Source organism: Phallusia mammillata, chromosome 4, assembly GCF_965637545.1.
Source record: "Phallusia mammillata chromosome 4, kaPhaMamm4.hap1.1, whole genome shotgun sequence".
Classification (NCBI taxonomy): Eukaryota; Metazoa; Chordata; class Ascidiacea; order Phlebobranchia; family Ascidiidae; genus Phallusia; species Phallusia mammillata.
Window position 1 is genome coordinate 1,902,329 of NC_137255.1, and position 16,078 is coordinate 1,918,406.

The following is a 16,078-nucleotide window of genomic DNA, read 5'->3' on the forward strand; positions in this document are numbered from 1 at the left end:
ATGCTTAACCCTGAAAAGATCATTTAAAAATGGGCCTTCATCACCCTTATAGGTTCTATTCCCAGATCCAAAGTGTCTACTTACAAACCACATGCTTTAATTAATATAAAGTAAATACACTGTACAACTAAGACATCTGAGCTGTTTGCAACATATTTATGATGCAGCATCGTAGAGGCATATTTTTTATTTCCTAGGACGGCCTTTGTAGTAGGCTATCTTATCAAGCTTCCAAAAAAAACTTCTAAAGCGGGGCACTGTTAAGGTGGCTGTACACAGACTGCGTATTCCGTCAGCGTGCGTAAACGCATGCGAAAAACGGTCCGTAATCTGACGTGCGTAAACGGACCGAATTTACGTTCCGAATGTGGCTGCGGTGGGTGGTATACACAGGATCCGAACGATGCGACGTTTCGCTTGACTGCGTCCTACTCCAAATCAGTTGTTTGGCTGTTCGAAGCAGGAACACCGCTAATTTCATGAATTTGGGTTATCACCGTGGTGGTGGGATTTTAATATTACTGAACTCGAACACACCGACCAAAAAATGCAATTTAAAATGTTTACAATCAACATTATCTAACCTAACCTTCGCATAAACTCAACTCAACAATTCAACTCATTTGCTAGTGTAGCGGTCATGATATTAATGTGCACAAAGTTTATGTTTAACGTTAGCATGTTGTTTGCAATAATGTTGCACAACATGTAGGGGAAGTGTTTAACCTCTTTATAACTGGATGCAAGTGTTGGTATTTCCGTTCTCATGCAAGTCATAAGATATTTTGAGTCATTTTGTTATTCTAGAATGTTCTGCACAAACATAAGGTGTTTGTTCATCATTACGCATACTTCCTCTTGTTTATACTGTCGTTTCCGTTTCAAGTTTAAAGTAGAACACAGCCGCTCGTACTTGAGAAGAAGCATAGCAGCTCGGTTAGAGAGCGCTATGACTTTATGAATTGCACCTTTGCCATAAAATGAATTCTATAACTTAAAGGAAAAAAGGTTTCACGCAATAGCCAATATTTTGCTCTACTATATATAGCTTATTTTCGACTTTGTCGCCGGTGAATTCTGGCTCTTTTCTGGGTCTATTTTTGGTCTATTCTGGGTCTATTCTTAGACTATTTTTGAGTCTTCTATTTTTATCCCATGTGGATGTGTAGCTGATTTGAACGTTCGCCTTTAACGTTATTCAAGAATACAAAGAAAGAAGAGACATATGCGTGGCTGTTAATCAGTCAGCTGTTATTGAGATGCAAAGATCAGACTCACCAAACAATTTGCAATGAACATCATAGTTTACATTGTAGCCGCCTTTAACAAGTCGTCATCGAGGCAGGTGCTGCTACACTAGTAACAAACCTTGCTCAAATAAGATAGCAGTACAATGACATTGCCAGTGGAAAACAAATGTCACAAATATTTGCATTTTTTTCTTACATACACTTTTGAAGCAGACAAAATAAAAAGTACAAAGACACAGTGCACATGAGCAATATGTTTAGATGGTAAAACCAGGGATGAACAAACACTGAAAGGATTTTTTTGTGTATTTATACAGAATGCTTCATACTTCTGAAGAAATTCATTTGCTTTTCAAACCCCTCCTGGTACCCTCTTTTCGATTGCGTTTTCTTATTTTGGAAAGATAAAAGGCAATCCTAGCATCAGTAGGTGGCTTCTTACAATTTGGCAATGTGCTGGTTGTTGCCTGCTGGTCTCCTACAAATAACAAAAACATAAATGCAAAAATATATACAAATTAGTTCAGAAGTACTTTTGTTTACTCCACAAGCGCAATCTTTCATTTCATTTGAATTTTCTGGTTTGTTTCCATCTCTCATATTAAACACAAACCTTGGTTACAAATTACAATGAAGATGTGAAAAATAATACTATTTTTGATCAGAATTCTTTCCCTGCAGTACTCTGAAAGAATATTGTTTGAGTCCATGCCTTACAAACATAACACATATAGTAGGTTTATTACAAATATGAATCATAAATCATTTAATTTACATAACTGTGGTGTTGTGTATAAATCTTAAACCATTGGATTTCCTGTCTTTTTATATAGGTGTTGCATATGTCACCTTTCTTTCACAATTTTCCTGGAGAAAAAAGTAACAGGCAGAAGTCACATATACTTCACAAAATGTACATTTGATAAGCAGATTAAACCCTCCCCAATGTACAATAAAAAGTTGTCAAAACAATTTGTGGTAAAAACCACAAAATATCTATAACCATTAAAAATGTATCCACGTTGTAATAAAAATTAGTTAAATTACCTGTTAAACCAAACTCTGCTGAAGATGAATTACAGGCATTTATAAGGTAGATTTCTCTCAACAGCAGGTTTCTCTCAAACATATTTTTCTTGTTAAACTTGATTTCTTTAGTTGATATTGCTCAATCAAAGGATTCTACAAATGAACATTTCATGATAACTTAAAGTGCATAATTCACAGATTGTTGCAGATACATCAACCAGTACTTAAGTGTATGTAAACAACAATTATGGACTTATGATTTCATAAGCAACAGCCTGAATAATAATACAACATAGTTCCGAATTTCTAAACCCTGATGGCATATTTGCAGTTTCCTTTTTCTGAAACTTTGTGATCAATGACACTAACTGCCAGAACTTAGTTATGAACTGAATCTTTCCTGAACCCTTTGTTTCCCGATAAGCTATTGTTACTTACATTATTAGATTTTTGTATCCCGCTGTTGTTCTGCATTCCAGTCGTGTTCGAAGCCTGTCTTTTTGCCGATTTAATAATAAAACCTTGCATATTACTTCACTTCTATTTATCATTAGAAACAAGAGGGCTTCAAGTATTGTGATTTGATCAAAATAATTGATACTAATCAACCGATCTAGAAATATCTCTCAGTTTTGCACTATCACTACACCGAAAATCGCATGCGTACGTCCGAAAAAATAGAACATGTTCTATTTGTTCGGATGGCCTTGCGTTAACGTCCGTTTTCGGACAAAACGCATGGTTCGCATTCTGTGTATACACGTCGACGGGCCGAAATTTACGCGCGTATACGCATGACGGACGAAAACGGACCGAAACGGATCCTGTGTACAGCCACCTTAAAGGTTACACTTAAACGAAGCTGTATCTGTTCACAAACTAGCAAAATTGTATTCTGTTTGAATTTGTATTGGCAAAAAGAACGGTGGCACAAAAAACAAACAAGAGTGACACAAAAATGTGAATTTTATTCAATTCCAATATTGTTTAAAATCCATGCATTTCAGTGGGGTAGTGAAGCTACCTAAAAATGGCATAATCTACTAGCTGCCCAAATTTTATCCGATTTTGACATTGTTTACAAATTTCACCCAGTTTATGCAAGTTTTATTTAACCATCTTACGATTTACAAAGTAGATTTGTGTTGTTCGCTCTTTGACAATTTGCGATAAATGTAAATTTGAAGGACTAAAAAAGGGAAATCCCCTGAAAGGTTTGCATTGGAAAACTGAAAGAAATGCTTTCTAGTATGACATGTAATATAAAACAATGCATATATATAAAATTATAATAGAGATCATTAGAAGCATGATGTTAGCACACACAAAATTGTATTATTTTTTGCTAGTGAGGTAAATAGCAATAGCTGTCAAGTGAAACTTTCAAATTACATATTTCCCAAACAAGTCACATGGTATCTAAATTGAACATATTTAAATTGCAATGACAGTTGCCCCACAAACTGGTTTCTGTGTTTTGAAAGCAGTTGTCCAAACGTCTGCAGTCGAATCATAAACTTGAACAGAATTCCGACTTTCTTCTCCCTCAGACCTGGAAACAAATATCCTTTTGACAAAAAAAAACTTTGCTAGTTTTTCCATGACAGCATAAATCTTAAAGCAAGAAAATTGATTCATCTTGGTTCAACAAATCTTTTATTTTTTTCATGATTGAAAGTTTGCCTGCCTTTTTTGTTTTGTTCCACAGTTTGGAAACCACTAAAATATTTAAACAGAGAATAAAATGCAACAGGGAACTGCAGAAACATAATTGTTTACTCGATTTAATAGCAAGACAATAAAAAGGTTTATTAGGATTCAGAAAAGTCCAATTGAAACATGGTAATTATCAAATGTTGTCTATTGTGGATTTAAAAAACTGTTTGTGAATATTTGTAAAGTATGCTTGGGTAGTTTTTTTTATCTAATCTTACCCTCCAACTACATAGATTTTGTTTCCAACCACACAAGCAGATGAATAGTAGCGAGCATGTTGAAGTGATGCAACATACGCCCATCTTCCGATTGCTGGATTTAATCGCTCAACTGTTGTTCCTCCACCATTACCACCTGTTTCAATAGTATATGAGCACAATATATATGAACAAACATTAGATTTTAATTCAAACAATTCCATAATCAACCTAAAGCAGACTATCTTAACCTAATTAATTACCTATTGCATAGATGTTTCCATCCAATACAACGCATGCCAAACCACATCTTGCTTGATTGAGAGGTGCAATCTCACTCCATTCATCACTCCTCATATCATAACGTTCACATGAAGATAATCATTTGCTGCGCTGAGAACCTCCAATGCAATAAAGAAAACCTGCAGTAATGTGAACATTTTGTAAAGGTTGCTATGACAGTATAAGTTGAATTGTGACCTTAACACAACATATTTATACAGCAAAAGTGATAGATTATTAGAAAACATAGTCAGCTTGCATTATTCTGAGAGTTGTTCTTATATTGTACAAAAAAGCATTGTTTTAACCCAGGGGTGGGCAAACTTTTCAGTGCAAGGGCCGCATTCAAAAGTTCCTAATCTTATCGGGCCGCATAGTATTTCACCAACAGCCACCGATTACTTGCCTGTTTTTTTTAAAATAACTAGTGTAAAAATTAGGTTTATATCATGTATATACGATTCAAAGCCGTTTAAAATGCTCATATTAATAATTTCTAACTTGGTGCATAAGTTTACCTGAACGGAGCTAGCTGTTTATGACGTCGTGATCGGTATTGTGACGATTGCGGTGCCCGTTTTTTCGCATTGTTTGCACACAATAAGCGGTGAAAAACCCTGGCGTATGTGGTTCTTAGGCCGGTAATCTTTTTTCTGTCTCGCGAAATCTGTTTTTGGCAGTTTAAAAATCAGTATATTTGGCAAAATATTTTTAGTTACGTCATGACAGCCTGTACATGTATTTTAACATACATGGTCACGGCCGCACAAACTCATCTCCGCGGCCGCATGTGGCCGTACGGCCGCAGGTTGTGCACCCCTGATTTAGCCCAAAATGTTAGCATAGTATATTTTCAGCTATGTGGAAGCCGCTTTTAGTATCCATCTTAAGTGTGGTGTGGTTTGTGTTAACGACTCTAAAGCCGCATTTAATGTCCGTTTACAATGTACTGCAACGACTTAAACTTGATCCAAAGTGACCCAAGTTTGGGCGTCAACAGTACAAAGTGGGCTGTATTTGAAAACGTGAATAGCTTTTACTTTTATCGAACGAGGAAATTGTTTCAAGTGAATATTTGCATGATAACGTGGCAGAAACAACAGGTTAAAGCACGTAAACATCCCCGGTAGTTTTTGAAAACTACGCCTGTGGTTATAATACTATTCAACGTTGCTCGGTAACTTTCTCTTTAAAATTTCCCAACATTTGGCGGGCCGCATGAACTCCTTTGCCGGGCCGTAGTTTGCCCACCCCTGTTTTAACCACTCCATTGTTTTGTTGTCCAAAATGCTGTTTGATAAATATTAATAAATACTGCAACAGTGGCAAACCCTTTCCTGCTATGATAAGCATTACATAAGGTAAAAGCTTTCTGATTGGTCTCTAACAAAGAAATATTTAGTGGAGGTACAATTTTATTCCAGTCATCATCAAGTCACCAAGATAGCTGAGTGGTCAGCGGAACTGCCTTATGTTCACGAGGTTGTAGTTTCTAATCCTATTTTGGTGACTTATATTTCCCTGAGCATTAAACTTATATGTCATTGATGGGTAGGGATGTTCAAAGAATAGCTGGGTATTCTAGAATAATTGTTTCTAATCTAGAATATCGAATCCAGTTCTTATATTATTTTTGACTGTGCAATCATTAATCTTGACAACGACTAAAGTAGACTAGATTATTACATTACAAAACATATTCTTCTTTTATAATGTAAAAAAAAGAAAAACACTGAGAAAAAACTTTGAAACACAACTACATTGAAACTAAATGCCCCAAAATCCACAAAGCCAGAAAATTGCATAAAGTTAAAAAATAATTGTAACAATATTATTCAGTGATTTTTATTGTATTCAGTAGGAGTAACTATGTTGTAAGCATGCTGAGGTATAATTTGATTTGGAAAGAGGTAGAGGACTGACATAGACTCACTAGCGAACAAATATGTAACGTTTGTTAACATAAACGACTGCAAAAACAGGCACCCTAGCAAACACAGTTGGGACATTGGGTGATTAATTTTCAAATCCTAATTAAACTACCTGCAATTTTGCAACACAAAACGTGACCTTTGCAGCGTTTACTCACTACATTTTTATGTTTGACCCGATCGTCATATGTTTGGGGTTAATTTACTGTTTTGGCGATATTAACAGACAATCCCATGCTTCCAATCGCTGCCTAACGCCATGACCGTTAAACGTTTTTCGTTGTCAAAGTCGGAAAACAATTAGATGCTGATATGACGTTGCAAAAAGTCGCGGTAGGTCGTTTAATGGCATAAACGCAATGACGTGATCAGATGCGTAACAAGTGCGCTAATCGTTAATTATGCTTCCAATGCACAACCGTCGTTATGGCGTTGTTATGGCGACTCGTGATTTGGCGTTAAGGCGTTGTACAGCGCTCCCTGATTTGACGGCGACGAGTCACTTGCCTTCTTTTGCAACCGGTTTAATGTCCGGGTGTCGACGTAAAAACGTAACGCATGTGTATACATTTTTTACCAACGGCGAGAGCACACATTTATATCGGTTCCAATTACCCGATATAAACGGCAAAAATGGATTCGAATCCAAAGGATTCGATATTCTACTTTAAACATCCCTATTGATGGGCTGAACAAATCAGCAACCACATTGCTCAAAAAAACAAACAAAAAAATGGTTAAATGGACTTGCAATACAAACAGGCAGCTCCATGGCAAAGCATCACAAATTCAGATATTGCCCATCCACCAAGGATAAAAATAAAACAACTAAAAGTAAAAGGCTTTCGGTTTTCTTACTACTTAAGATATGTTTGATATATGATAAACAAACTTTACTTAAAGCCCAACACATTTAATTCAAACCTAAACAACTTTAAACCCCTTTGGCAATGGACTAAATAATCAAAAAAATATTAAAAGATGAGTTTAAAAGTGTTTAAAAAGCTTGTGGCAGTTTGGTCCATGATAAAAGTGTTTTAAAAGCTATGACTTTTACTAGTGTTCATGGTGACTTTTTGTTTGGTCCACAGAATGTCCACTATTTTTGGTGATAAACTGGATATAGTTGATATAACATATTTTAAATAAGGGTCAAAATGTTAGGTTTCAATAACTTTATGTCACAATTTATGAAATTGGCTTTTAAAGAACTACATTTCAAGCCATAATGCTTGTGTATCTTTTTTTAAAAACTCAAATAATGGGTCACAACATTCCTTTAATTTGGTCGTTGGACTAAAGAAACAAGTTAAAGAAAACTAATGCTCTGCGAAGTGAACAAAATGTTATGCTTTCGTGCCACATTACAAATGTTGATAATTTACCATTGCAAACAACAGTTCCATGTTGATCTCTGGCATTAATCATGTTCTTCCTCTTTATCCACTTGTTGTTGTGGATGTCAAACCTTTCACAACTTGACAGTCTTCCATTATTCCAACCACCCGTGACATAAATGTAACCTGAAAAAGTAAAGACAAATGTTTAAACTGCTACATGGAAAGTCTGTGCTTCCAAAAACACAGTATTTACCTTCAAAGTGACTAGATGAACAACGCTCCCGATCTGTTAATATACTTGGCATCAATTGCCATCTAGTTGGTTCATTTAAGTCCAACATTTCACAAGTTTCAATTATTTCACCATTATCATTTCCTCCAAACACATACACTTTTCTCCCAACTTTCACTGAGGTTGCCCCAATTCGACCATCATTGAGTTTCTGTAAAGGTCTTACCATCAAATAGAGATTGTACATTGTCTTAAACAATTTTAGTAGGATTTGTGATTTATAGCACCATTTATGGATCACATCACTAATGAATAAAAAAGTGACAGACTGGCAGAAAATAAGACACCAAAATTTTTGCTTTTTGGACTGAGTGTGGTGTGTAACAAAAATTCTGGGTAATGGTTGTTGGACCTGTAACTGAACCTTTCTGTCTTTGTCAGTTTTTTATTTGACAAGCCATTTCATAACACGCCAACTTGAATTTGTAAGTGTGCCATATTGCTGGATAAAAATTAAGCACATTTTATAACCAGAAAGGTGGCTTTCCTACATATTTTCATTTTGTATATTGTGTACCCTATTCATCGACTTACTATTCACAATATTTATTTTACAAACATGATTGTTTTTGCAAGCAAAAGCAAATGGGTCCCCACACCTGTGTTCATGTGAATTAGTCACAGTAAAAAGGTTAACGAATTCTTTAATTTATGATTCCTTTTTAAAAGGACAAACTAGTAATCACTTCTAAGTAATAAAACCTAAAAACTTAAACCTCTAAAAACTGAAAATGACATGCTAACTCAATAAAACTACATAGCATTACTGTGCTTAAATCTAATCTCCTAAAATACTGCAAAATTTTAACTACTAAACGAGTAACCCAATACAAACAATTGAATTTTGTATTTCTGACCTAAAGGACTGGAAAAGCTAAAACCAAAAATTTTTGGGTTTAGGGGTGAAAAATCCCATCAAAGGTTACAAAATCTTTTAATACTGTACATTGCACCAACAAACAAACCATGAAATCTTAGACCATGTACTTTATTCAGTACAGTTGTTTTAAAAAAATACGTTTTGGGGGCATGTGGGTGAACCCCTGGGTCATTTGAGGTCAAACTTCAGGAGGATCAAATTTGGATCAATAACTAACATCTGTGTAAATTTGATAAATTTAAACCACTCTTTCTTGACCAAATGCAGGACACACAAAACATTTTGACAAAAAAAAGTACAGATAAAAACAATATGTGTCTTACAAAGCAAAGCTCCTAACATTAATCAGGGTTAATAATGCTAAGAACAATACTTACTGGCAAACAAGTTTTCTGCTTGGTTATGACATCATAAACAACACAATCATTACTCATTGGCTTTCCACCAACAATCAGCAATTTGTAAGAAGCTGAAACACAAATGGGTTGGTCAGATAGTCAAATTTTTCATCAGATACCAATACGCAATATTTCACACAAATAATACTGCGGTCTGGTCCGATACGTGATAAATACAAGGTGTTATAGCAACATTTATATGTTATTGTGCAGATTTGTATCAGCAGTGTTTGATGTTGTTGTGTAGCACTGTTATGACCTTAACTTGTTCCAAGGTGGCTTATTTGAGATGCAATAACTTAACATAGCATAGGCTATATTTGATAAGTGAATCGCTAATAGATTTATGTTTTTGAAATGTATATTTAAATATTTTGTTACCTAAGAGTATCAATTAAAAAAAGTCCAAACCATTTTTTAGCTTACCTATTGCAAAATAATTTATGTAACTTTTAACCAGATAATCTCAGATAATTAACATAAACTAATACATAGCAGTGTTGGATGGTATGTGGAAGAAGTTGTTGAATTTTGAAGATATTTTGGGGATACTCAGGGTTTGGTTGACTGGGTGATGCAAAGCTCTGAAACAAAAGGAAGTTTCCAGTTTAACAAAAGTAATTGGTAACACTATTTTGTCAAACTGTTGCCAATAAGCACATATTTATTCTGATAATAGCACTCCATTTTGCAGAAATGCAACTGTGAAAACAAATTAGGCAAGCATTCATTTATGACGTTTTCTAAATATAAAAACAAAATAATACTATTCTGACAAATGTATTTCTTTCACTGATGTTTGAACGTCCTATTTAGGTTGCCTCCATCAGTGTAATGACACTCCCAAAAGATAAAAATGCATGAAAACTCCAAAAGAAAAACTGCAATGTTTATGAACAACAATGGGTTGTTGCCAACAGCGATGGCCAATTAGGTAACATCACTAGGTCAAACAACAGATTATGACCTTCAGGAAACTTACCATACAAAAATATTATTTCTGGAGCCATGGCTCATTCACCAAATGTGCAACACCATGAACATTAAAATGAGCATGTTGCTTAAAGACATTTTATTAGAAGTCACGACGTGACGATGTTTTCAATTTCACCCCTTTTTCATTTTGTTCTCTGCAGCTTTTACTTTTGGAGTGTTATTACCCTGATGAAGGTGACCAGAAAAAGACATTGAAACACCAGTAAAGGAAATACATTTGCCATAAGTTAATGACCCCCTTTACAACCTGCAAACAAACCATTCCACTAATGCAAGTAGTTCATCACCACGGAAAGCATGTGCTTAGTTGCCTTTGCACACTAGTCAAAAAATGTGTGGTAACCACAGGCAATTGAGTAGAATACAGAGGTCATGTCTACATGGCTGTCTACCAAAAGTTTTATCTAAGTGCATTCAGCAAATCGTGTCAGTAGGAGCAAGCGCAAAATCATAATATGCCCCTTTAGGAAATGGACTTTCCAAAACAACCAACAACTAGCAAAAGGTTAACTTTCTGACTAATAATTAAAGAGGCAACTGAATTCTGTTTGGAGTCATAGAATTATAATTAAAGGGTTGATCTAAACAATGATTTTATGACACTTAGTTTTGATCCTGTTATTTAAAACATGTAGAACGAAATTTTGTGGTAAAATGGGAAACTATTTTGACCACTTAAACAAAGTCAATACTTACCGAATAAGTAGGCAAGTCACTGCCTTGAACTGAACTCGAAATTTCACCTGCAGAAAAGAAAAATCATTGTGCACTCAACGTTATGGTGTGTTTATAATCAGGTTGGAAAAGTAGAATAGTCAATATGAGGTTAATTTGATTACTAGTGCGCAGTACAACATACAATGTTTTGATAAGCCTGTAATTCTTACCACCAGTAGAAGAATCTAATTGAATTTTTAGCAATTTGTCCACAAGATAGTTGGAACAGACCACATTGTTCCTTACCAAACTCTGTAATAAACATTTTTATTTATTTCAACCAATGTTTTAAAATGTTGTGAAAAAATCGCTCGTAATATTTGCATGCGCAAGTATGTAAAAAGTATGCCATTTACTTTTTACCGCATATCACCACTTAGTAAAATAAATACTTGGGCAAAAACCTTAAAGTTTAAAAATTTTTGTTGTTCATTTCACCTTGTCCTCAGTGGACTGGCAACACGCAGAAGCATTATGGTCATAATGTGTACGCTGTATGTTGCATCATTATATATATATGATTTTCATGACTTGAGAGTTTTCATAGGCATGTAAAAATTTTTCATTTTGTATGTTTAAATTGGACAACTGGCGGGGCCTGTGAAGTTAAACAAAATAATTAGCACAATTATGCAACCATGTTCACATAGTAGTAAAGGGAACGAAAAGAAAAAAATGAGAAAACCAAATGTACATGTTTTTTAGGGGAAGTAAGCCAATAACAATTTGCATAAAAAACTAAAAGGCTACCTCTTTGGAGGCTTCAGTTAGAAACTGTGTACTTGTCAAGGATAGATCAATTTTCAAGAAAAGATTTGCAAAAAATTCCTCACGTTGCAAAGGGTTGTGATTTACCCATTTCAAAATGGCAGTAAAAACAGCCTCCTCGCAGCCCTGCAAACATTATAGATCATTATTAACTAAATAACTATAGCTAATGTTGTCTCCTTGCAAGTGAAGCAACAAACATTGAGTCATATTTCCCAACTGTCCTGAGTATGGTGAAATAAACCACATATGATGAAGAGTAGCAATGCTCCACAGTTTTAAACTAGCATGCCGCAAGGTTGCCTGATTTATGCTTTCAACGGCATTTTGACACTTTCCATTTTAAAAAATTGGTCTGTGCAATTGTTACATAGAGATTATTAATCAGGTAAACAAAATGCGATGCAATTATACAGATTATGTCATTATCAGCCCTCGTCTGTGTCAGGGGTGCCAACCTTTACCACTCTGAGGGCCATTCGGGCTAATTTCACACAGTAAAAAAAAAACTGGGAGCCACAAAGCCCTTTTTAAATTAAAAATATAATGGCACTGTAAAAACGTTCTAGGTCTCGCAACGTTCGACTTTTTGTTGTTAGTTACTTCCTTGCATATTAGGTACACTTGGCAAACCATGTTTGTCAGCAGTGAAAGCAAATAAAAACTTCACACAAAGCAATGAATGCTGTGTTTTCTTCCGATTTTTATTTCTGTATTTAATGCATATCGTTAGACTAGTAACAAACAGGTATTGTTACATGCACACACACACACTGCAAAATGAAACAGTAACCTTGTGCGTTAACCTGCACACTGCCAGTTTACCTCGTTACGTTTTATGGTATAGACGCGGTTGTAGCTAACAACTAGAAACAGGTTCACTTATTTTATTGCACTGGAATTATGACTTTTTTGTTCGACATAATTGTCACAGATTGTGTAATCAAAGCATTTGTTAATTTCAAAAACTAAGCGGCATCAGAGGGATTAAAAATGATCCAGAGCTGCGGTTGCTGACTCCTGGTCTATGTGGAGTTGGTTTTAAACTTTCACATTTGGTAATTGAGAAATGACTTTTAAGGTATTTAAATATCTAAACATACCAGACTAGTTTTAGTTGACTGAAAAGAGTTTTTTGAAAAGTAACTTACATTGTTTCTCAGCTTGATCACAGCAGTCATATCATCAACATCAAGTTGCACAAAATCATCTTGTTGAACAACTTCTGCAAAGCTGGTTGTGATTTCTTGGTTTGTTTTAATAAACACTTCATCCAGATTGTATCGCTGAGCATAAGCTCGAAGTTTCAAGCAATTGTCAGCAGATACAAGTGTAAGCAGGGCTGTTTTGCAAATCAGTTTCAAAGCTGAAAAAAGTAAAATGTAAATATTCTGATATTACCTTTGACAAATTCTTTCTCACCTTCCAGTTCGGTGTATTCTGCATCGTCTAAGATATCTGTAACATTTTTCTCAGTTATTTCAATTCTACCAGAGTAAATGAACTCGATAAGATTTGAAAGTCGCTGATGTGGAATCTGTAGCATCTTAACAATGCCTTCATATTTCTCTTTCATCTGTAAAGCAGTGTGTTGCCTCAATTACATAAATGCCTGATTTTGAAGAATTGTTGCAGTTTACCTCAATAGTAAACATCTTCTTGAAATACTTGGAAACAAGCATCATAATGTTTTTGTGAACAGGAAATTTGTTTCCTTCTGATTCCAGCACCAAATCACAAGTAGATTCCTCTGAATTGCGATCCCTGAAAAGGCAATCATCAGGGAAAAGGCAATGAGAAAACTTACAGCAAATGTTGCTTTATGAATTATTCAATTATTTTTGTTAAACTAATAACGCAGTGCAAACATGGACAGTGTGTGGATATTCTGTGTCCCTAACAACCAATTTGGAGTGATATTTATTAGGATAAGCCAATTAAATCCAGTATAACATGTTAAGAAATAAACTTTAATAAACCGATATTGCCAGTGCATAAACACGTAAATACTTTGTTACTCGCAAATTTGCTTGTACTTGGTGACAGTGCTACTTATCAAAGTTACATCACAAGTCATCAAGCTAGTTATGATGTCAATAGGTTTGTGATATGTTGACTGCTGTGAACACTCATTAGTGGCAGGAAATTATGGTTGTGTGTGGGAGCGTTACTAGACATAATGAAGTGTAGTGGCTTTTAAGGTAACATAATGCAAAACATAATTGTGGCTTTAATACTTAATCAGGGCATTATAAATTAATTTTACATGTTCAACTTTGCAAAAACAACGGCTGGGCATTGTAGCATTGACAGGTAATATACACACAAGTGTTGCTGCTACAATTCAACGTTTCTGGCACAAGGATATAAATCACTGCATGTAACAATAAATTACAAACTTCCAATTAATTAATTAATAATGCAACATTCAACAATGATATGCCATAAGTCTTGTTTAGACTTGCTTTGGCTCAATAAACTTAAGGAAAATCAAAATGGGTTTCCCCATGCACTGTTTAAAAATAAAAAGATTTTCGCTTTGCTTGCTTTGCACCTGCTTGAAAAAACAGCCCTTTATAAGAATGCATGTCAATGAAAGAATCACATATCCTGAATATACAAATATGTAACAGTAGGGTGGCAGCATAGCTATTTTAAAATGGCTGCCATTGCACAAATTTTAAGGTTCACAGCAACAGGAAATGCAACCAAATTAAAAAAAAACTTACTCTGCAATGAGCTTTCCCAACCAAGCATAATGCTCTGTGGCTTCAACACCAGGTTTGGCCATCGTTTTATTAATTAAAAAAAATCAAACCCTGACTCTTGTAAAATAAAATAAAGGATTGTTAAATTGTCTATGACAGTGTTTCTTAAAGTAGGAGTCACAATACCACAACACAGTCGAATTAGTAAGCTTGAAAATTCTTTACTTGAAGCTACAACAAACAAGTTACTTTTTGACGTTTGTTTTCATAGCTCATTTTTCAGTTGTTAGTAAACTGACACTGTTACTTAACACCTGATAGAACTAACAATATTGACATTGTTGTGACTTTAATTTGGTTGTTAGCTTGCAAGTGTTGCCAATTAAAACCAATGATTTATCTCAAACCAAATAATTTTGACGTAAACTGACAAAGTATATAACAGTAACAACAAAGCAACATACATGTATAATCAGGATGGTAAAAAAACTGTCAAAGCAAAAAAATGCCCTAAAATCCACTGATTCTTGAGTTTTTTGAGTTTTTTGAAATCTTAATCTTAATACTGACAATAGTTTTTTGTTACCAACAAAAATCCCTACAACATGTTTCACCAGCACATTACACAAAATTGTGGAAAATATTTCAGCACAGAAGTAATGTTGACTGCATAAATCTGTTTTTTTTTTTTTCAATACAATAAACAATAATATGAAGGCAGGATGCTGTTAAATATGACAGAGAAGTCAGCAATTACATGATACAAACTTCACATATTAATGTCTCATATTAAAAAAAGTTTTGTAACGGAAAGTTTTTGTTGGTTTCACCCGTTTGAATGAGCTGACGATGTTACGAACTTAAAAAATACTTCTGTTCAGCATCGTAAGTGGCTTCGTAAACAAAAAAAGTCTGGTTGCGCGTCCAGCGAACAATTGGCACCTTTTTCGTAAACTTCACTTACATTGTTTGGACAATATTTGTTTTAGTTTCATTTAGATCTGCCCCTTGAATCTTGATCGGCAAAACAACTTTGTTTTGCGTCACAGCGCTCATTGGTTTGCAAATTGGAAATCCCCTTCACAAAAACCTAATTCTTGCCGCACATTGCACAATCGTAAATTACTTATCAAAGTTTAGCACAATGCGTTTTTCATTTTTTAGTTTCGTAGCCATAGTAACAAACTTGTCGTGTTTGGAGAAATTAAATTGAGCATTAAAAACAACATAAACTACCGATTCATTCTGAGGTGCAAAAATGTTTTTCTTTTTATGTGTTTACTTTTGTTATTCTTTTCAAAAACTGCTGTCTGGTACAGATTTTCACACTGTTCGTTACCTTGAGTCTTGACAATTTCGATTACATTAGGAGTCTTTAACATGCAATTTGTGGTGACCATGTAGTTAGTTACAATACATGATTAAAAAAAACATACATGATAAATATACGACTAAACTGGGGTGTTAAAACTACTTTTATTAAAGTACCAAAATACTTCGTGGTAGCTATCCACTGAACATACAAAAACAAACCTTTAGTCATAAAAATACACAACATTTGGAAACAAACTTAC

At 34.7% G+C, this 16,078-nt stretch overlaps 1 long non-coding RNA gene and 1 pseudogene across 3 annotated transcripts; both read right to left on the minus strand.

The window, feature by feature from the left end:
* Nucleotides 1-1,310: 1,310 nt before the first annotated feature.
* Nucleotides 1,311-3,043, minus strand: LOC145225063 (uncharacterized). Of its 2 annotated transcripts, none has more exons than XR_013859796.1 (3): nucleotides 2,718-3,043; nucleotides 2,298-2,432; nucleotides 1,311-1,728 (listed from the first exon to the last, which is right to left on the minus strand). It is a non-coding gene; the product is annotated as an uncharacterized LOC145225063 (long non-coding RNA). The 2 variants fall into 2 exon arrangements; XR_013859797.1 differs by lacking the exon at nucleotides 1,311-1,728 and adding an exon at nucleotides 2,033-2,117.
* Nucleotides 3,044-3,172: 129 nt separating this feature from the next.
* Nucleotides 3,173-15,618, minus strand: LOC145225065 (kelch-like protein 12; annotated as a pseudogene). The gene is made up of 14 exons (XR_013859798.1): nucleotides 14,526-15,618; nucleotides 13,437-13,560; nucleotides 13,219-13,372; nucleotides 12,948-13,162; nucleotides 11,779-11,922; nucleotides 11,199-11,280; nucleotides 11,008-11,054; nucleotides 9,807-9,899; nucleotides 9,295-9,386; nucleotides 7,999-8,188; nucleotides 7,791-7,928; nucleotides 4,456-4,614; nucleotides 4,214-4,349; nucleotides 3,173-3,831 (listed from the first exon to the last, which is right to left on the minus strand). The product of XR_013859798.1 is annotated as a kelch-like protein 12 (transcript).
* Nucleotides 15,619-16,078: the final 460 nt, after the last annotated feature.